General features: G+C 41.7%; 1 pseudogene; it reads left to right on the top strand.

Moving 5' to 3' along the window:
* The first annotated feature begins 7,764 nt into the window (after nucleotides 1-7,764).
* LOC129476877 (phosphatidylinositol 4-phosphate 5-kinase type-1 alpha-like) lies at nucleotides 7,765-10,060 on the top strand (annotated as a pseudogene).
* The last annotated feature ends 12,712 nt before the right edge of the window (nucleotides 10,061-22,772 follow it).

Consider the following 22,772-nt stretch of genomic DNA (forward strand, 5'->3'; position numbering starts at 1 on the left):
AGTGCAGAAAACAGAATAATTAATATTAGAGCAAAAATAAATAGAGAATAGAATAGCAATAGAGAAGATAAATGAAACCAACAGTTGGTTCTTTGAAATGACCAAGAAAATGGACACATTTTTAGTAAGACTGAACAGGAGAAAAAGAAAGAAGACTCAAATTATTAAAATCAAGAATGAAATAGGATACATTACTACTAACTTTACAGAAATAAAAAAGGATTATAAAGTGAGATTAAAATCAATTTTATGCCAACAAATTTGATAACTTAGATGAAATGGAAAAGTACTTTTTGGAAAAAAACAGAAACTACCATAAATGACTTAAGAAGAAATAGAAAAATCCGCATTAACCTATAACCAGAAATTGAGTTAGTAATCAAAACATTTCCCACAAAGAAAAGTACAAGCCCAGATGGCTTTGCTAATAAATTCTTCCAAACATTCAAAGAGGAATTAATATTAATCCTTTACACAGTCTTCCAGAAAACAGAAGAGGAAGAAAAACTTTCTAACTCTTTCTATGAGGCAGTATTACCCCAATACTAAAACCAGACAAAGACATCATAAGAAAACTATAGACCAAAGCATATATTAAAAGTATATATTAAGTGCATTCTATGTGGCAGATATTTGGACAAAATAGGGGCTAAGACAAGCCAGGTGCTGTGGCTCATGCCTATGGTCTCAGCTACGTGGAAGGCTGAAGTGGGAGGATTACTTGAACCTAGGAGTTCAAGACCAGCCTGGGCAACATAGTGAGGCCCTAAATCTAAAACAAACAAATGAACAAACAAAAACAAACAAAATTTTAAGGGATTAAGACAAGTAAAGTTCCTGCTTGGTCTAGCCCAAGACACAGAAAAGTGATTATGTTCTTTTCTTCAAAGCATCCAGGATGCTAGTATATTTTCGTTCTCCCAGACAACGACTGATACAAATTTAAGAGCATGATGGTCACATTCAGTCAGACCAATGACCGAATCTTGTCTACATCTTGTCTACATCTAGCCCAGCATCTTGTCTACATCAGTTTCCCCACAAGACACACTATGGACAGACAGATACTCTTCTTATAATAGTTTTGAATGCTAGATTTATTGAAACATTCTAGATTCCCTTACTATTCTGCTGGGAATCTGTCATTCATATGTGTATTCTAATTTTCTGAGTCTGTGTACACAGCTAATGTGGTTTCTCTTGATGTAATTTATTTGATAGGTTAACAGTCCTCAGGTCTTTATGTCCCCTGAATTTACCTCTTTCCAACTTCAAGGCATGAGTGGACAATGAGTGGAGAAATAAAATAGAATGTCCACTCACCTCTTCCAACCCTCTGTCCAGGCTGCTGAGCTGTAGGGGTTTTCTCCAGAAAGCAGCTCAGGCTGGCCTCTGTCTGCAGCTGCGTCCTCGGTGTGGCTTGTCCACCTTACTCAGTTTTCCCACCCACTCTCTGCATAGCAGAGGTTTTCGAAGAGTGGTTCTCAGCCCAGTAGCATCAGCATCCCTTGGGACCTTGCCCAAGTTCTCTACCCTGACCTACTGAATCAGAAACTTGGGGTACTTTCTCAGCCACCTGCATTTTAACTGGCCTTCCTGGGGGTCCTGATCCTCTCTCCAGCTTGAGAGCCACTGCTCCACGTTGGAATAGTAATCGTTCCTGCCAAAATAACACATTATAACATATTATAAAGGATGCGGGTCTTTGAGAAGGAAGCACTGATCATTAATATATTTGGTCCTGGCATCAAGAATTAGTTCTGGACACATGATGAACAAAATTTTCCCCACAGGCTTGGCCAGGATAAGAGAAATGCTCTCTTCAAACATAGTTTACCAACCTAAAAGTGTCTGCTATGATGTCAAGTGCCATATAGCATTCACTAATGGTTATTAAGAGCAAATTTAGAGAAATGAGAATGGTCTTTATTGCAATACACAGAGAAGGCAAGAGAGGCTCCATTTTGATGTCTGACACTAATAATGACACACTGAATTCTTGCAGCAAGCAAAACATTGTAAAACTGTCATGACCTGACCCATTTCCTGATCTGAAGGCCATGCTTTGCAAACAACTTGAGTCTTTGAGTTCACCTTCAGTCTGTGCTCTGCTCTGAGACCTGGGAAGGAGGCTGAGAGTTGGAGAACTTGAAGAACTCAAGAGTCTACCTTAGTTGACTCAGAGGTGAGCCAAGTAATCTTTACCAGCTCAGACCTCACTGGTGCTGGCAGCTTTGCTCCTGAACTCAATCTTCACCTCTATCCAGTTAGCTGGGCCCCTGCCAGGAAGTCTGGTTCTCCCCAAGTCAATGATTGACCCCTGCTACCTGTACCGAGAACTCCCAAGTCCTCGTGCCTCCGAGTCTCTGCTCCCCTGCCGGAATGCCTGATTTCAGTTAACTCTTACCTCTTCCTGGCTGAGCTTCCTCCCATCACCTGCCCATGGCACCCCTGTCCCCTCATTTCATCTCTACAGGAGCCTCCGATTCCTGTTCCTAACCCCTCATACTTAGCTGTAGTTCGTTTCCAATTCCTGATAAGTCATGAGATTACAAGAATGAGTCAGGTATAAAAATTTCTGCAAGACTTGTAAAGAGTTACGACTTGGAGTGTTCTAGAATTTGCATGTGCTTTCTTTCCTCCAGCTTCAGAAGGAGAAGATGGGATTTCTGCCTGTCTTAGGGCAACAAGGCAGGACGTTCTGAGGACAGCCAGGCAAGGGCTGGGCCATGACTTGAGAAACGGGTGCCCTGGGAAGGGTAGAAGCTAGGAGGGAGGTGGCATCCATCCTGGACGTGTCTGCCAACTGTGAGGACACTCCCACTCACTGTGTATGTGTGACAGCTAAACAGCCATCTGCTAATGATTTGTGGTTTAATATGATTTAGGATTTTATATCTGTATACTATACACAGTACAGAATAACAGTTTATGTTAAGCATATGATGGATTGACTATTAGAGGGCTTTGAAGACACATAAATGCCTGCAGGAGATTCGGAGCAGGCCTGGCCCAGAGTGAGGGGCTGTTTGCCGCTTTCTTTGAGGCCCCTAGGATCCCTCTTAATTTCTTTATAATTGATTTAGTCACTATGGGAGCAGACAGGAAAGGAGGTCAATTCCTCAGGTGTTTTGAGAGGACAGAGGTTAACACAGAGCTCCCTGCTCCTGATCAGCCATGGGTAACCCGGAGGAAGACACTCTGACAAATCCATCTGATGCCAGCCAGTACTGAAAGAGACCTGGGCTCATCATGGTTGGAGTAGCCTTCTCCTTCTCTCCTCCAGCTTCGAGGTGTCATGTTAATGCAGCTATGCTGATCAACCTCCAAGGAGGCCTAGAATCTCCACCTAAGGGCATTGCAGGCCCAGGGTTTGCAATGGACCTCCGTCCCTCATCCTGAACTGTGACAGAGACATGCCTGCAAGTTGCTTCTCAACCTGCCCATTTCTGAGGTAATGCAGGCTTTTGAATGGCAAGGGTGGCTGCTGAATTTTTAGAATTGTGCTAGAGGCCCTGGTAAGAGAATCTGTGACCCTGAGGAAGTTTTCATGGGTTCCCTGGAGAAAGGGGCAGTTCTAATGATTCCTCAGGTCGACTCAGCAGTGGGGGGGTCACCAGCCTTGGAATTCAATCCCTGAATATAATTTGTTTGACTAACAAAAATTTCTAAAATGTGTCCAAGTGTTCCAAAAATAGAAGAATGTCAACTCAGATAAAACACCAAATAAAGAAAGTGCTGCATGTTAGCTGAACTTCATGTACTCCTGGATTTGTATTGGATTGAGATGGATAAAGTCAATGAGATGGTTTGTTTCTGTGGAGGTGGAGTTCAACATGGGTTTTGGTCTTCAGTGTTATATAAAAGCTGTGGGAGCAGAGTCCAGGAAATTGCCCTGTGTTTCCCTCTATAAGAGCACTTAACTGTTGGAATTGTATGTCTCTGTTTAGGATCAGATGTGAGCGTTCCGGAGAAGAGGCCCTGTCTTACTCAGCTTGGCATTCCTAGGGCACTGCCTGGCACCCACTCAAACACAGTGCACGTTGAGGTCATTAATTAAAGGATGACTAATCTATCAGGTGGCCGCTGCACTTGGGGGCTGATTAAGACTGTGCTTGAGACCTTTCTGAGTCTTCTTTTATGAGAGGAAGGTCAACATCAGGATTTGCCCACCCAAAGCCCCATACCCCTACAAAACTTCAGTCGGTTTTTGAGAAGGGCTGACTACCTCTCACCAAGCAACCCAAATTCAGGCTCAGGCTGTGACAGCTAATGCTTTACAGATTATGATCTAATTTGGAAAGATGCTAATTTTAGTAAAATAAATCTACTTCTTCAGAAACTTGAGCTTTGACTTTAGATCATACTTTGGCCCAAATCTGTGTTTTGCTTGGGCATTAGAATTTCTGGCTTCTGTAGTAAGTTGGGGTGCTGAGGATGGGTCAGGCTCAGGAGGAGGATCCCATATCAGGGAGAAACACTTGGTTTTTGTGATAAACAAGGGACAGAGAGGCTCATTCTGACTCTTCAGTGTGGACCTCTCAGAACTGAAGCATGCAGCCAATCCCTGGCAGACCCTAGACCTGGGGTGGGAAGTTCATAAACAACAATTACGATGGAGAGAAGCATCCTCTCCACAGCTGACAGTGAACTCGCAGGGTTCACTGGATTGCCAATCCTGCTCGTCAGCCACCACCCTTCTAAGATCTTTGCAGTGACTGGAGGATGGACTTGGATCCTCTGCTGTCTTCGCTGGGCCCAGAGCACAGAAGTGGCTGACTTGGGCAAAAGTCAAGGCTGTCTTTAACATTTTTCTCCTCACTTTCAATTTCTTCAAGTAATTACTAATAATATTTATAGCCCTTCTATTTTTACAAGCTTTATATTTATAAAACACAGCCATATGTGTTACACATTAATATTTTGAAAATATTAAGCTAATAGCTTTAAAAAAATTCTTTGCCTCTGTGAAGAGCATGTCCTCCAGTTGTCCTTCTGTCTTCTTGAAATCATGGAGGAGAGGGGGGCAAATCCACTTTGAAGAGAAAAGGCAGACAAAGTGCCTCCTGCAAGCAGGGGAAGAAAAGAGAGCCCTTTGGCCTGGAGACTGGGAAGGAGGAGAAGCGAGACGTTGGAGCAATGTGTCTTGGCTTCCACTGCTGTTTGCAGTGCAGACTGAAATGACAGAGCCCAGGGAGGTTGTTGGACAGGCTGAGAATGATGCCAGATGCATAGGGATGTGTGCCCCATCCCCATTTAGAATTCTGGAAATGGGCCAGGTGCAGTGGCTCAGGCCTGTAATTCCAGTGCTTTGGGAGGCTGAGGTGGGAGGATCACTCGAGCCCAGGAGTTAGAGACCAACCTGGGCAACATAGCAAGACCCTGTCTCTACCAAAAAAAAAAAAGTGCACACCTGTAGTCCTAGCTACTCAGGAGGCTGAGGCAGGAGGATCACTTGAGCCAGGAATTTGAGGCTGCAGTAAGCTATGATTGTACCATCACACTCCATCCTGGGCAGCAGAGTGAGACTTTGTCTCTAAAGAAAAGAAAGAAAAAAAAGAATTCTGGGAATATCCTTCATTTTACAGCCAATGTGTGTTATTCTAACAGAATAAAGATAGTGATTGGGCAAAGAGAGAGTCATTAGTCTCAAGTTTCCCACGGCTCCTGTGTGGCATGCTATGAAAGAAACCAGAAATATTCCATATCCTGGGCAGGGTACAGAAAGGAGCTGAGCTAGAATATGGTGGGCCTGCCAAAGGCCTCCATAGAGGAGGAGCAGATTGCACAGTGGGACAGATGGAAGATATGATAGAATCTTTGAGATGTCTGCGTCCCCAGCAAGAGCAGAGGTCAGGCTGAGTTGGTGAGGAAGAGCTACTAGCCCCTGATGGAGACAAAATGATCTCTACCAATAGGAGTTCCCCAAAGTGCCATGAGTGGCCCAGAAATCGAGTGACACATGAATCAGCAGAAAGACGTTTCCTGGGTGATTGAGCTGTCAGGGGTCCTGTTAAGGAAGAAGTGAAGAGGGCCAGGACTTTGAGGTAAGACGGAGCATTAAGTAACCCCAGAAACACAGAGACGATATTCCTCGGTCATGGAGGACACAGAAACACACATGGAGGCTGTGCGTAGCACATTCAAGGAACGTAAGTAAAAGGGAATAATGAGAGAGAACACTGGAGCAGGAGATACAGGAGGTTTGCAGAAAGCCTTCAGTGTCAAACAAAAGCGTGTGGACTTTGTGCTATGAACACATTCCCCAAAGGGTGTTCTGTAAAACACTTGTTCATTGAGTTAGTAATAAGTGTCCACCAAAAAGAAGGGAGGACCCATAGATTTAAAATTTTGGGAAACAATGAATTATATGCAGTGAAGCAGGTATCTCAGTATCTTCAATTTGTTACTGTGCATTCTGAGAATATGATGGGAGCATATAGACTTGATTAGAGGGAAAACCCAAGCAGGAGATGCTGTCACACACGTTGAGTGGCAGGATCAGAGGACAAGGACTACATTGATGACTGAAAGAATGGGAAAGAAAGAGACAGACTAGAGAGTTGTTAACTAACAAGAGTTGTCAGGGTGAGGTGTCTAACTCGGGGCAAGAGGGGAAGGGATGGGAACAGCCCAAGCTCATGATTGCCTGACCAGCAGGACGGAAGGTCCCAGCACTGTTTCCTGAAATGGGGTATTTGGAGGGTGCGCTGCTTCGGGAGTAGCTTTAGTGTTTGAATCATAGCTGGACATGCAGGTGGAAACGGCCAGCAAGCAGTTACTGACTAAAGACTGAGGCTCAGGACAGAGGCTCAGGCAGAGATAGAGGTGAGGATCTGTGCACTTGGCCAGGACCTTAGGCCAGCACTGAGTCTCCAGGTGCGCCCTCCGCTCATGCCTGTGCTCCTCAAATGTCACTGGCTGTGCTGCGTGCTTTCTATTTTTCTCCCATTTAAAAATGTCCAGTCCTGTATCCCAATTCCTAGGACCCAACTTTCCGCAAAACCAGTGATTTTTCAGCTGTGGTCCTAGGGAACATTGGCTCTCTGCCCAGGACGAGCAGTGATAGTCCTTCCCTTGGAACACATAGTGAGCAAGTGATTTGCATATTGCATCTCAATTTTATTTTTCTCTCACTATTTTTTCTTAAGCCTTTGGCGCTTGCTATTACCAGTGTGTGAGCAAGTGTGAGCAGATGGACAGCGAATGAGTGAATAAACATTAATTTAAATTAATTAAATTAATTATGTTTGATTTGACTGCTTTTTAGTGGATATCCAGGCTCATGATTGTAATTTCATAATAAAACCTATTACTGCAGTGGTCCGATTTTTCTGGGGCACCCGTGTGGAGAGTGGAGCGGCCGGATTGGGCCATAAACAGGCCGTGGCCGGAGGACGGAGCGGGGGCGTTCGCTCCGCTGGGGCTTTTCATGCCCCGTTTTTTTTCCAGGTGTGGCTTGGTCCGGACGCCGACCGGCAGCCAGCTGGGGCTTAGTCTTTTGTGAAAGGGTAAAGTGCCTCCTGCGGAGAGCAGGTAAAATCGCCAAAGGCCTGCGAGGCGGGAGTTCTCCCCAGGCCAGGCGACTGGGGCGGCCCTGAGCTGGTCTAGAGCCGGCTCCACGCGTCTGAGGGGGCCCGCGGGACGGCGGGGAGGTGGCCCAGATGCGGGTTCTGTGAAGGGACTTGGGGAAGGAAGATTCAATAGAGCAGAGGAAAAGCCGGATTCAAAGAGGCCAGGCCGCTGAGGGGAGGGGTTGCCAAGATGGCGGTCGGCCTCCTCAGGGCCTCCTCCGCGGTCAGTTTTTCATCCTTTGATCCAGGGGTTGCTTCCTCTACCTCCTCCTCAGCATCTGGAATCAAGAGACCCATGGCGTCTGAGGTGCCTTGTGCCTCGGGCATGCCCATCAAGAAAATAGGCCATCGAGGTGTTGATTCCTCAGGAGAGACAACCTATAGAAAGACGACCTCATCACCCTGAAATGTGCTATCCAGTTGGGCATTACTCACACTGTGGGGAGCCTGGGTCCCACGCCAGAGGGTGATGTCCTCATGCAAGATTTCTGAGTGGTGGAGAGTATCTTCTTCCCCCGTGGAGGGAGCAGCCTGACCCCTGCTCATCACTGCAGTGACTTTCCTTTCAAGACCTATACACCTGTTGCCTTCTGCTACTTTCAGGAGCTATTTGGTATCTGCCCTGATGACGACTTGTACTCCCTCTGCAGTGAGCCACTGATTGAACTCAGTAGCTCTGGAGCTGATGGTTCCCTGTTATATGTGTCCACCCACGATGAATTCACTATTAAAACAGCCCAACATAAAGAGGCGGAGTTTCTGTAGAAGCTGCTTCCAGGATATCACATCGACCTCAACCAGAACCCTTGGACTTTGCTGCCTAAATTCTATGGACTGTGCTGTGTTCAGGCAGGCGGCAAGAACATGCGGATTGTGGTGATGAAGAATCTCTTACTAAGACTGGTCAAAATGCATACCAAATATGACTTCAAAGGTTCAACCTACAAAAAGCAGGCTTCCCAGAAAGAGCAAGAGAAGCCTCTTCCCACATGTAAAAACCTATTCTTACAAGACATCCCGATGGTCTTTTTTTTTGGATGCTGACATGTACAATGCTGTCTGTAAGACCCTACAGCGTAACTGTTTGGTGCTGCAGATCTTTGAGATAATGGACTATAGCCTCTTGATGTCAATCCACAGCATAGATCATGCACGAGAGCCCTTAAGCAGCCAAACACGATGCTCAGTTCACACTTGAAGATCAGCCCCCCAAAGGGCTCTGTATTCCACAGCCATGGAATCCATCCAGGGAGAGGCTTGACGGGGCAGCCCCATGGAGACTGATGACCATACAGGTGGCATCTCTGCCCAGAATAGTAGAGGGGAGAGGATCCTGCTTTGTGCTGGCATCACTGACATTCTACAGTCTTACAGGTTTAAGAAGCTGGAGCATTCTCGGAAAGCCCTGGTATGTGATGGGGACACTGTCTCAGTGCATCGCCCAGGCTTCTACACTGAATGGTTCCAATGCTTCATGTGCAACACAGCATTTAAGAAGATCCTGGCCAGGTGCCATGGCTCACACCTGTAATCCCAGGAATTTGGGAGGCCAAGGCGGATGGATCACCTGAGGTCAGGAGTTCAAGACCAGCTTGGCCAACATGGTGAAACCCCATCTCTACTAAACACACAGAAATTAGCCAGGCGGTAGTGGCACATGCCTGTAACCTCAGCTAGTTGGTAGGCTGAGGCAGGAGAATCGCTTGAGCCTGGGATGCAGAGGTTGCAGTGAGCCGAGATTGCGCCACTGCACTCCAGCCTGGGCAAAAGAGTGAGACCCTGTCTCAAAAAAAGAAGAAGATCCCCTTGAAGCCTTCTCCTTCCAAAAAGTTTCAGTCTGGCTCATCTTTCTCTGGGCGAGCAGGCTCCAGTGACAACTCCTGCGTTACTTACCAGCCATCGGTCTCAGGGGAACACAAGGCACAAACCACAACAAAGGCGGAAGTGGAGCCAGGTGTTCACCTTGGTTGTCCTGATGTTTTACCTCAGACTCCACCTTTGGAGGAAATCAGTGAGGGTTCACCTATTCCTGACCCCAGTTTCTCACCTGTAGTTGGAGAGACTTTGCAAATGCTAACCACAAGTACAACCTTGGAAAAGCTTGACATTGCAGAGTAAGAGTTCACCCATTGAGCACAAAGACTCAGAAGACCTGAAACAAGATTCTGCCATCTCTGTGATCCCAAGATGTCAGCCCTTGCCCCAGCATTACTGAGTTTTCTTCTACTTGCCCATCAAAAAGAAAGCGAGGGGAGCTCTCCATCTTCTTCCTGAAGAAGAACCTAGTCTCTTTCCCCTTCCTCATGAATGGGCATTAGTGCCTCAGACAGTTGAGGACTGCAGCAACCCCTCCACTCCAGAATTGGGTGGATGGATTTTCAATGGGCTAACCTTGGCTTTCACAATTGAGCTTTTTCAGACCCCCATTCTTCATGCTGGGAATGGGATGGCTGGACTTGGCAGTTTTCTTTCCCCTCATCTTTCACCAGGAGCTGTACTCATAATTTCCTCAGGACAGACTAGCTGGCACATTATACCCACCTCAGTTCTTTCTCTCTGATCTCTGTAATCTCTGTAAAGGTTTTGGGGGGATAAAGGTGTTTAACCACCTCCCAACTTTCTTCTTCTTTTTATCCTGAATAAAGGAAAAATATGCACAGCACATAATTTCAAGCCAGTTTCAGATCAAAACCCCAAAAGTGTCAACGAGATGCCTAGTCATAGGATTCCCTCAGAAGAACCTGGTGTTTGTGAAGAGAAGTGTGGTGATTACTCTGCCAGGACAGCTCCTCTTTAAACTCCTTCTTTCTTGATGAATTTCTTAAGGCTGGAGGAATGGGGAGAGTGGGACATGGGGTAATCTTTACCCCTTTTGTTAAAACATGGGGCAGCCGTGGGCTGGGAGATCATAGCTCTTCCTAGGCAGAATCCTACTCACTGCCAGCGTGTAATGATTATTACTGTTTTGCAATTTGAAATATATTCTGGTTGTTTTTGTAAATATGAAGACTTATCAAATGAATTTTAGATCATTCTCCAGAGGAGATTTCTTTGCTCTTCCCATCTTTTCCAACAGTGCTCTCCTGCTTGTGGAGCTAAGGTGGAGACACCTCTGTCTGTTTAACAGGCAGTCCATATCTATGAGGCCAGCAAATCTTTTCTTTTCTTTTCTTTTTGAAACAGAGTCTCACACTGTCGCCTGGGCTGGAGTGCAGTGGTGTGATCTTGGCTCACTGCAACCTCCACCTCCTGGGTTCAAGCGATTCTCCTGCCTCAGCCTCCCAAGTAGCTGGGATTACAGGTGCCTGCCACCATGGCCAGCTAATTTTTTGTGTTTTTAGTAGAGATAGGGTTTCACCGTGTTAGCCAGGCTGGTCTCAAACTCCTGACCTCGTGATCCGCCCGCCTCGGCCTCCCAAAGTGCTGGGATTACAGGTGTGAGCCACCGCACCCGGCCACAGATATCTTCTTAAACTCATGAGGAGAGAGCAGATTCTTGCCTCGGTGAAGTCATTGCTGTGCCACATGTCCTACTCCCTGACTTCATGCAGGGAGGTTGGAAATGGGGGCTGCGTGTGCCCTCTCCTCCCATCTACAAGAGTTGTGGTTTCCCATCTGATCCTTCCACTCTTGTTAGGGGAGGAAGGGGGCCTGATATCTCAGGCAGATTGTTGAATTCCTGTTCTATCCCTCCTCCATCCCACCCTACCTTGATAGTAGGTTAGCCCATACCCCAAATAACTGTCCATGTTAGACACCCTCAGCCAGTTTCTGGCTGCCTGTCTTTGTTGCCATGTTCTTTTTTACAAGAAGGAAAGAAACAATTATTGCTATTTTTTCGTAATTTACTATTTATGAAGTATTTAAGTGTTTTATTATGGATAGAGTTCTGTAATGGGTGGGAGGGAATATTTGAGGGAGGGCTGGGTCTTAAGGAAAGGAATGGGGAATCAACATAATTATGAAATGTCTCTATTTGCCTCTATTTTGTATTGTTCAGAAATGGCAAATGCAATATAAAAGTGTTACATGGTTTTAATGTATTAAACTTAAATCAGTTTTTTAGAAAAAAATAAAATTAAAAATTAAAAAACTGTTTATATTTATGATTATAACATAATTTTAATGAAAAATTACATCAATAAATATAGTATTCCACAAATGACCCCAGAATTGCAGTTGCTTCAGCATGTGAAAATATTTAAGAAACTCTCCCAGAGTCATGACACTGAAATGAAATGGGCTTCATTCATTAAGCAATGTTCTCAGTGCCCACTCTGTGCCGTGTGGTGGAGAAGAGAACCCAGTTGGAGGCCACGACGCACTCCCCCTCCCACGCCAGTCCTGCAGAGGTGGCTGCCCCCTGGGACACTGAGCCCTGCACATTTCTCAGCTGCCTTTCACCTCACCTCCAACATGTGCACCGGTTCTTGGGAATGGACTACTGCAGAGTGGTCTATGCTTCTCCCAGGCCTGTGCCATGAAAACCTCCATGCAGGGGGTTCCACATTCCATCCTAAAGGCTTCGTGTGGTTTCCTGGGTGACGCTGGAAACCGGGAGCTGAAGATAGCGGATTCCACGTCAGTCTGGGTTCCTGGACTGATGAACGGCATGGAAAAGACTCCACTCTTCTGATGACCAGGAACACACTCAACTATCTGTGAATTGAGTTAAAAATAAAGTTTCATTGTGTTAAGCTTCCTGCATTTGGGGGTATTTGTTACATTATGTGGCATTGCCCTAACTAATACATACTAGGCATTTTGGATCTAAAGATTAACAAACCACAGATCTGTACTCAAAGAATAAGGCCTAGTGAGGAGAGCAGCTACATAATCAGACAGGTTTCACAACGTATCAAGTGCAGTGAAAGGACATGCAGAGGATAGTATCAGATGACTGGAGAGGGGTCCCTGACCAACCCAGAAGCTGCAGGCCCAGGAGGAGTCAGGGAAGACTTCTTGGAGGAGACTCAAGGAGTGAGAGGGAATTGGCAAGGCTAAGGAAAGAGAAGGTGGCCCAGTGTCCGAGGAACTAGGACGGCATGAGTGTGTCACACCTGGCATGAGGGGTGGGGGCGCGGCTGCACCACCAGAGCTTAGAACAGGAGCTTCTGCCAGTGCAGAGGCTCCCATGCTCCTCTAGTGACTTGGACTCTGGAGAGTCTGGATGTGTTTTCAGGAAGGCAGACTAAGGTTAGATTTGCAGATTTTTTGTTTTTCATCTATTTACTTTTATATATAAAGAGAACATGCATCTGTTTCTTCTGTCTCCACTCTTGAAATATTAACTGCTGTGGTAATGCCCTCCTGCCATCAACAGCTAGAAAACTGAACAAAACGTATGGAGCAAGTGGTGTGCTGAACTGAAACACTTATGAGAAGCTAGCAAGGGCAGCGACCTGAGATCCCCCCTACCCAGAGGCAGCCTTCCAGACTCAGTGCAGAGACGGCAGCTCCCACAGAGCCCAGTGTCTCACTGAACTCTGGAGATACAAATCAGATGTGGGAGGCTGAGGCGGCCAGAATTGGTGGTGCAGAAAGGAGTGAGCTGCACAGAGAGAAGAGAGCACCTCAGGTACCTAGAGTGGAGAACACTTGAATATTTGGTTGAATGCTGAGATTTTCATGAGTGGAGTAAGACTCCAGAACCACTGCAAAGTGAAGCTAACCCCAAGGACCTCAGGGTGCAGGGAAGAGCCATTGCAGCTGGGGAAAAAAGGGGGGAAAGAGACCATGGAGGACAGGAAAGCAAGCAGGGTCCTGATCCCTACAGATCCCCTGTGGCTGGGAAACAGGCAGGAACCTGACTCACATGCAGCTCCAAGGGTTCGGTTGCCATGGGCAGGATTACTGAAAGAGCCTCAGGCCTGCCTGAGCCTGAGGCTGAGTGAGGAGGGAGAGCAGAGTGGGCAGCCCAGCTATAGCCACCAGGCCACCCAGCGCTGGATCAAAAGCAACCTCCGACTACCACTGAGGGGAGGGAGTGCACAGATCCAGGCCTGAGGGTCAGGCTCAGAGGGAAAGCCCTCCGGCAACCAGTTGCCACACTAAGCCCAAGGAAGCACTAGCAAGACTGAAGTCCCTCAGGCCTGAGGGCCGCATAGCAACAACGACAGAAACAAAATCGAAAACAAACCCATCTCAACTAAGACCCTGATGCATCCAAGCCGCACACAGAGGCCTCACAAGACGCCTGTCCGTCCCAAGGCGTAAACACCACATGCCTTAGCTTCTGTGTCCCACACATATGGTCCAGGTTTTCAACAAAAAGTATGAGATGAGAAAAGCAAGAAAATATGACAGGAAACAAAGCACAGAATTAGATCCAGATATGACCCAGGTGTTCTACTATTCGGTAAGAATTTCTAAAAATAGTGTTAGTATATTTAGAGCACTAGGAAATGGTGAATTTTAAACAGAGATGGAAAATATATAAAGAATGAAAAAGAAAAGATAGAAATGTAAAACAGTAACAGAGATGAAGTGTCATTAGATGGCTCATTAGCAGACCCCACACAGCCTATGCACCCCACCACCCCAACAAAAGTCAGTCAAGTCACATTGAAAGACACGGCCTATGAAGAATGGAAACAGAATACTGCGGCACAACACCAACAGGCTGAAATACTTGCAATTTGAATCCTAGAAGAAGAGAGAGTGAACAGGGCGTAGGAAGTGTTTGAAGGGATAATGGATGAGAATTTTTCAAAAATAATGAAATAACAGCTCTGAGAAACTTGTAGAGCACTGATAGGGATAATCACAAAACAAAACAGTAAAATTGAGGCCAAAATGGAAATGAAAAATGGAGTAAACAGAGGCCAAAACAAATAGAAAACATTGAGTCAGATGACAGATTTTAACCCAACCATATCAATAATTTCATTAAAAGGAAACGGCCAAAACAAACCAATTAAAAGACAAAGATGTTTAGATTAGACAAAAAAGCAAGGCTCAACTACGTGCTGTTTATAAGAAACCCACTTTAAATATAGAGAGATAGATATGTATGTTACAAGTAAAAGGATAGAAAAAATATGTCATGTGCACACTAACCAAAAGAAAACTACAGTTTCTGTACTGATATGAATAGATTTCAAACAGATACAAAGGGAAAAATTATAGTAATCAGTGTTAATTCAACAAGAAGATATAACAATTTAAATGTATGTACTTAACAACAAGCCTTCAAAATACATAAACATGAACAAAAACTGATAGAATTGAAGGAGAAAACAGTCACATGAAAAAATTCTAGATGGAGACTAAAGGTTTTTTCTCGGTAATCAATAGAACAAATAAACAGAAAATAAATCAGGATGCAGAAGACCTGAACAACACAATCAACAAAGCTGGCCCAACTGACATTTACAGAACTCTGTCCAAGAATATCAGAGTACATATTCTTCTCAAGAGCACATACAACATTCCCAAGAGAGACAAAAACAAACTGTTACAAATTTTTAAAAATTGAACTCATACAAAGTATGTTTCCTGAAACAGAAATATTTCTGGAAAATTCTCAAATGTTTGGAAGTTAAATGATTCATAAAATGACCCATGGGTCAAATAAGAAGCAGAAGAAAAATTCGAGCTGAATGTTAAGGAAAACATATCCAAAATCATGGGATGCAGCTGAAACAATGCTTAGAGGGAAACAAAGGTCATTAAATGCCTATTTAGAACAGAAGAAAGGTCTTACATCAATAAACCAACATTTCCATATAACAAGCTATAAAAGGAGACTATATTAAAAGAGCAGAAGGAAAGAAATTATAAATATAAACAGAAAACAATAGAGAAAAATCAATAAAAGCAAATGCTGATCCATTAAAAGATTAATAAAAGTGAAAAACTTCTAGCCACACTGATAGAGGGGGAGAGAAAGGAGGAGAGAGGGAGAAAGAGAGAGAGAAAGAGAGAGAAGGGGAGAGAGAGAGAGAGAAGGGGAGAGAGAGAGAAAGAGAAGAGAGAGAGAAGGGAGACAAAGAGGAGGAAAATGACTCAATGACACAGATTATCAGTATTGGAAGAAGGGTCCTCAACCACACTACCAAAGACCTCTACAGTCATTGCAAGAAAAAAAGGGAATGCAGTCTACAACTTTATTTCCATAAATTAGAAAATGTAGATGAAAGGGGAAATTATTTGAAAGACACTTTAAAAGAAGTAATCTGAAATCCCAAATCTATTCATGAAATTGAATTCAAAGTTAAAAACTTTCCAACAAAGAAAATTCTGTCCTCAAATGGCTTCACTACTGAATTCCACCAAACATTTAAAGAAGACATAAAACAATTCTACAAAACTCTTCCACAAAAGTGGAAGAGACTGAAATATTTTCCAACTCATTTTGAGACCAGTATTACATTGATAACAAGTAGTCAAAGATATTCCAGAGTGAAAAAACCATACTTCAATATTCCTCTTTAATGTAGACGTAAAAATTGTCAAAAATATTAGCAAATCAAATCTAGCAACATATAAGACGGACAATGCATCATACCCAAGGGTGGTTTATACTGGGAATGCAAGACTGATTCAATATTCAAAAATCAATCAAAGTTATTCTCTATATAAATAGACTAAAGAAAAACCACATGAGTTCCTATAGGTACAGATAAAGCATTTGACAAAATACAATATCCATTCATAATTTAAAATAAGAAGAAAAATCTCCCAGCAAAGTAGGACTAGAAGGAAACTTCCTCAACAAAACAAGGGGCATCTACAAACGCCTGCAATGCTATAGTTAACACTGAAAGACTAAATGCTCTCACCCTAAGTTGAAGAACAAGTAAAGGATATTCACTCTCACCTCTCCAACTCAAAATCAACATTATACCATCATACTAGAAATCCTAGCCAGTTCAATATGAAAAATTGTGTGTGGGGGGGGGAGGAGAGGGGGACAAAAATTGACACAGATTGGAATTGAAGAAATAAAACTATCTCTATAATTCAAAAACTGATTAAACACTGGGTAAAAGACCAGAACAAATTCCTTACCAAAGAGGATATACAGATGTCAAATAAATATATGAAAAGATGCTCAACATTGTATGTCATGGAATAGCAAATTAAAACAACCATGAAGTATTGCTACACACCTATTAGAATGACCCAAATCCAGAACATTGACAACACCAAATGCTGGCAAGGAAATGGAGCAACAGGAACTCTCATCATTGCTGATGGGAATGTGAAGTGGCACAGCCACTGTGGAAGACAGCTTGGTGGTTTCCTACAAAACTAAACATACTCTCACCATATGATCCAGCAATCATGCTCCTTTTAATTTACCCAAATGAGTTGAAAATACACAAAAATCTGCACACAGATGTTTATAGCAGCTTTATTAATAATTACCAAAACTTGGAGGCAACCAAGATGTCCTTCAGTAAGTGAATGGACACATAAATAATGGTGCATCCAGACAGTGGAATACTACTCAGTGCTAAAAAGAAACGAGCTATAAAGCCATGAAAGGACATGGATGAAGCTTAAATGCATATTACTAAGTGAAAGAAGCCAAACTGAAAAGGCCACATATTGTTGATTCTAATGACATTCAAGACGACATTCTGAAAAAGGCAGCTATAAAGACAGTACCAAGGTCAGTGGCTGCCACTGAGTGAGGAGAAGGAGGGATGGACAGGCAGGGCACAGGAGATTTTTAGGGCAGTGAAATGACTCTGTATGACAAGGAAATAGAGGATACGTGTCATTATACGTTAACTAGACCCATAGAATAAACAACTAGAGTGAACCCTAATGTAAACTGAGGCCTTTGGGTGACAATGATGTGTTAGTGTAGGTTCATTGATTGTAGCAAAGACACCACTCTGGTGGTGGACACCGACAATGCAAGAGGCTATGCCTGTGCGGGGAAGGGAGTTTATGGAACCTGAACTCCCTGTACTCCTGCTTAATTTTGCTGTGAACCTAAAACTGCTCTAGAAAAATAAAGCTGATTTAAAAAGTAACTTTTTCTATGATCAGGTAGTATGATCATGACTGCCTCTTTAGGCAATTCCAAAGAATGAATAAAAATGCTCCTGAAACTAATAAGTGTGTTCAGCAAAGTCAGACAGTACAAGGTCAATATACAAAAATCAATCATATTTCTATAATACTAGCAATTAAAACTTGGAAATGAAATTACATGTTTCAGTTTTAAACATGAAGCAATAAGAAAATATAAAAACTTAGATATAAATATAACAAAATCTTGCAAAATTTATGTGCTGAAACCTACAAAACACTGATTAAAGAAATCAAAGAAGACCTAAATAAATTGAGATACGTACCATGTTCAAAGTTTGGACAACTTGATATTGTTAAAATGTTAACTTTCTCCAAACTAAACTACAGAGTCAATGGAATTACAAACAAAATTCTAGCAGGATTTTTTTGGTAAAACTTAATAATCTGATTCTAAATTTATATGGAAAGTAAGAAGAACTAGAATAACCAAAACCATTTTGAAAACTAAGAATAAAGAATAAGTTGAAAGACTTATAGTAATCATGACAGTGTGATATCAGCAAAATTATAGACACATAGATCAATGGATGAGAATAAACAGTTGAGAAATAGATTCACATTTGAATGGGCAAAATATTTTTTAAAGGTACATAAGCAATTCAATGAAATGAAGATTTTTTTTCAACAAATGGCCCTGGAAAAAACTGAAAAGTCATTTTTTAAATTTTTATTTTTATTTATTTATTTCTTTGAGATGGAGTCTCACTCTGTTGCCCAGGCTGGAGTGCAATGGCACAATCTCGGCTTACTGCAACCTCCGCCTCCCAGGTTCAAGAGATTCTTCCACCTCAGCTGCCTGAGTACCTGGATTACAGGCGCATGCCACCATGCCTGGCTAATTTTTGTATTTTTGTAGAGACGGGGTTTCACCATATTGGCCAGGCTGGTCTTGAACTCCTGACCTCGTGATCCACCCGCCTTAGCCTCCCAAAGTGCTGGGATTACAGGCATGAGCCACCGTGCCCAGCCTAGTCATATGTTTTTTAAAAAGGAAAAATAAACTTCTATTTATACCTTGAACAATATGTGAACATTAATTCAAAATTATTCATAATTCTAAATGTAAAACCTAAAACTACAAAATCTCTAGAACTACAAAACTACAAAACCACTAGAAGGAAACAGCAAAAACAAATTCAACTTGGGTTAGGCAAAGACTGCTTAGATAGGACACAAAAATCATGAGTCATAAAAGAACAAACTGATAAACTAGACTTTATCAAGATCTAAAACTTCTGCTCTTCAAAAGACACAGTTAAATAAATTAAAAGATAATGCACAGTCTGGGAGAAACTATTTGTAAAATACCTAATAACAATCTTGTATCCTAAGAATATATAAATAATTCTTAAAACACAACAGTAAAAAACAACCTATTTTTTTTTTTTTTTTGAGATGGAGTCTCGCTCTGTCGCCCAGGCTGGAGTGCAGTGGCGCAATCTCGGCTCACTGCAAGCTCCGCCTCCCGGTTTCACGCCATTCTCCTGCCTCAGCCTCCCGAGTAGCTGGGACTACAGGCGCCCGCCACCAAGCCCGGCTAATTTTTTGTATTTTTAGTAGAGACGGGGTTTCACTGTGTTAGCCGGGATGGTCTCGATCTCCTGACCTCATGATCCACCCGCCTCGGCCTCCCGAAGTGCTGGGACTACAGGCGTGAGCCACTGTGCCCGGCAAAACAACCTAATTTTTTACATGAACAAAAAAGTTAAATGTGCATTTCACTAAAAAGGACATATATTAATCATTAGGAAAGTACAAGTTAAAATTATAGTAATATACACCTATTAAAATATCTAAAATTAAAAAACAAACAAAACACCTGCCAATACTGACAAGTATTGGCAAGTACTGACAAGGATGAATTGTAACAGGAACTCTCATACTTTGCTATTAGAATGCAAAATGTTACAGCCCCTTTGGAAAACAGTTTGGTAGTTTCTTACACAGTTTAACATATACTTACCATATGACACAGCAGTTCTTCTACCATGTAAATAATCAACTGAAGTTAACTTAGGTTCACATAAAAACTTGCTCACAAATGTTTACAGAGGTTTTATTAATCATCACCAAAAATGGGAAGCAACTCAAATACCCTTCGACTGATAAATGGATAAACTGTGGTGCATCAACACAATGGAATTCTACTTATAATAAAATTAAAGAAATACTGATATAAACAACAACATGGGTAAATCTCAAATGCTTCATTCTAAGTAATAAAAAAGAAACAGGCGCTAAAGGTAAAATACTCTATGATTCCATTTATATACGATCTACAATAGGCAAACTGGCAGGTATGGAAAACTGATCACTATTTGCCGGGGCTGGGGATGGGGATGGGGAGGTGGTGACGACTGAGCATGAAGGACTTTTAGAGGTTAATGAAAATGTTCTGTGTCTTGATACTGGTGGGGGCTACATGAAAGTGCATTTGTCAAAACACATGGAACTGTACAGTAAAATAGTTTTACTTACTATAACTCAAAGTTTAAAATGTACTGTAAAAAGAAAACATTTGTCCCTATTTTTTAAAATAAAAAATGGAAGAAATGTACCACGTAAACATTAATTTTTAAAAAACTGATAGACTATATTAATATCAAAAGTAGGCTTCAGAAAAGAGAATACTATCAGGTATAAATATCAGGAGATATTTTATAATGACAAATGGATCAATTTATTAAGAAGACATATTCACCCTAAATGTGTATGCACTTAACAGTGAAGTGTCAGAAGATATGGAGCAAAATCTAACAGAACTTAAATAACAAACAACAAGTAAACAAATAGACAAGAAAATTCTCAAATCAATTGTCTAAATTCTAGCTATAAGAAACTAGAAAAATAAGACAAACATAAGCAGAAGGAAGAAAAAATAAAGAAGAGAGCAGAAATCAACGGAAAGGAAATAAAACAATAGAGAAAATTAAAAACAGAAAATCCTGGATTCTCTGAAATAATCAATGAAATTGATAAATCTCTAGCCACGCTGATTTAAAAAAACCCCAGCAGAAAACATAAAAAGTCATCAATATCAGAAACAGTAGGGAGGACATCCCTGCAGACGTTATAGATATAAAAGATTAATAAGGAAAAACTATAAATCTCTGGAAGCTAATAAATTTGATAATTTAAGTGGATGAATTTCTTGAAAGACACAAATACTAAAGCTCGCTTAAGAAGAAATGTAAAATTTTGATATCTCATTATCTTAGATAAAATTAAATTCGCAGTAAAATATTTAAAAAAGAAAACTCCAGTCCCTGCTGACATGACATTAAAAAAAAAAACATTACTTTTACATGAACCCTTCCAGAAAAGAAAAGAGAAAGGAACACTTAACTATCTATTTTATAAGATTAGCATTATCCTAATACCAAAACCAGATAAAAACATTTTAAGAAAACTACAAAAGCCAATATCCCTCATGAACATAGACAAAAAGTCCTCAACAAAATCTTAGCAAATTGAATACAGCAGTATATAAAAAGGAGAAGTCAGCATGACTGAGTGGAGTTTTTCCCAAGTATGCAAGTTTGTTTTAGCCTTCAACTATCAATGAATATAATTCATCATATTCAGAGCCTAAAAATTGCAAGACAAAAACATGCAAATAATCCAAGATATGCAGAAAACATTTTTGACAAAATTCAACATCAATGAAATATAGCTGACTAGAAATAGAAGGAAATTTCCAAAATACCTACAGTTAACATTCTTTGAATAGTAAAAGGTTGATTGCCTTCCTCTAAGATCAGGAGCAAGGCAAGGATATCTGCTTTCACCACTTCTATTTAACATTGTAATTGGCGTCCTAGCCAATGCAATAAGGGAAAAAAAGAAATAACATCCTTGGAGATTGAAAAGAAATGGACTAAACTCCCTTTTTTTCACAGACAAAAGAATTGTCTACATAATATATCTTAAAGAATCTATTTTGAGTTACTGGACTTTAAAAGTGAGTTTAGCAATGTCTCAGGATACAAGATCAAAATGCAAAAACAATTGTATTTCACATACTATCAATAAATGCTGGAAATGAAAATTACATTAATAATATAGCTTACAATAGTATCATAAAATATGAAATACTCAAGGATGGATTGAACAAAGTATTACAATATATGTATACCAAAATAGCAGATATTACCAAGATAATTTAAAGACCTAAGTTAATGAAGAGCGATACCATGTCAATACATTGGAAGACTTATTGTCACAAGGTCAATTGTCCTCAAATTGATCTAAAGATTCAACAAAACCTCAATCAGAATTCCAACAGAGTTTATTGTACATATTTATAAGCTGATTATAAAATTGCATGCTAATTCAAAAATGTAGAATAGCCAAAACAATTTTCATAAAGCACAAATTTGGAAGACTTACAATACATTATTTAAAAAGGTATAATAAAACTACACTAATAAAAACCATGGGACATTAGTGTAAGGATAGAGATATAGACCAATGGAACTGCAGACCAGCTATAAACAAACATAATTTATTTTTGACAAAGAAGCTAAGGTAGTTTAATGGAGAAAGGATAGACTTTTCAGTACATGTTACTGGAAAAATTGGACAAGCAACTGGACATCTACATGGAGAAAAAGCACAGTGACCCTCACCCTCAGACCGTATACAAAGATAACTAGTTGGCCAGGCATGGTGGCTCGTGCCTGTAATCCTAGCATTTTGGGAGACTGAGGCGGTTGGATCAATTGATGTCAGGAGTTCGAGACCAGACTGGCCAACATGGTGAAACCCCGTCTCTACTAAAAGTATAAAAATTGGCCGGGCACTGTGGTGCACACCTGTAATCCCAGCTACTCAGGTGGCTGAGACAGGAGAATCACTTGAACTGGGGAGGCGAAGTTTGCAGTGAGCCGAGATCACACCATTGTACTCCAGCCTGAGTGACAGAGAGGGACTTGGTCTCAAAAAACAAAAACAAAAACAAAAACCAACCAAACAAACAAACAAAACACAAAGATAACTAACTGACAATGCATCACAGACATAAAGAGAAAAGTAAAAAATTTTACAGGAAAAAGTTTTAAAATTTCAGGAAGAAAATGTAGGAGAAAATCTTTATGACCTTGGATTAGGCAAACAGGAACCAGATATGAGATCAAAAACATGGATAAC

Source organism: Symphalangus syndactylus, chromosome 6 (assembly GCF_028878055.3).
Source record: "Symphalangus syndactylus isolate Jambi chromosome 6, NHGRI_mSymSyn1-v2.1_pri, whole genome shotgun sequence".
Classification (NCBI taxonomy): Eukaryota; Metazoa; Chordata; class Mammalia; order Primates; family Hylobatidae; genus Symphalangus; species Symphalangus syndactylus.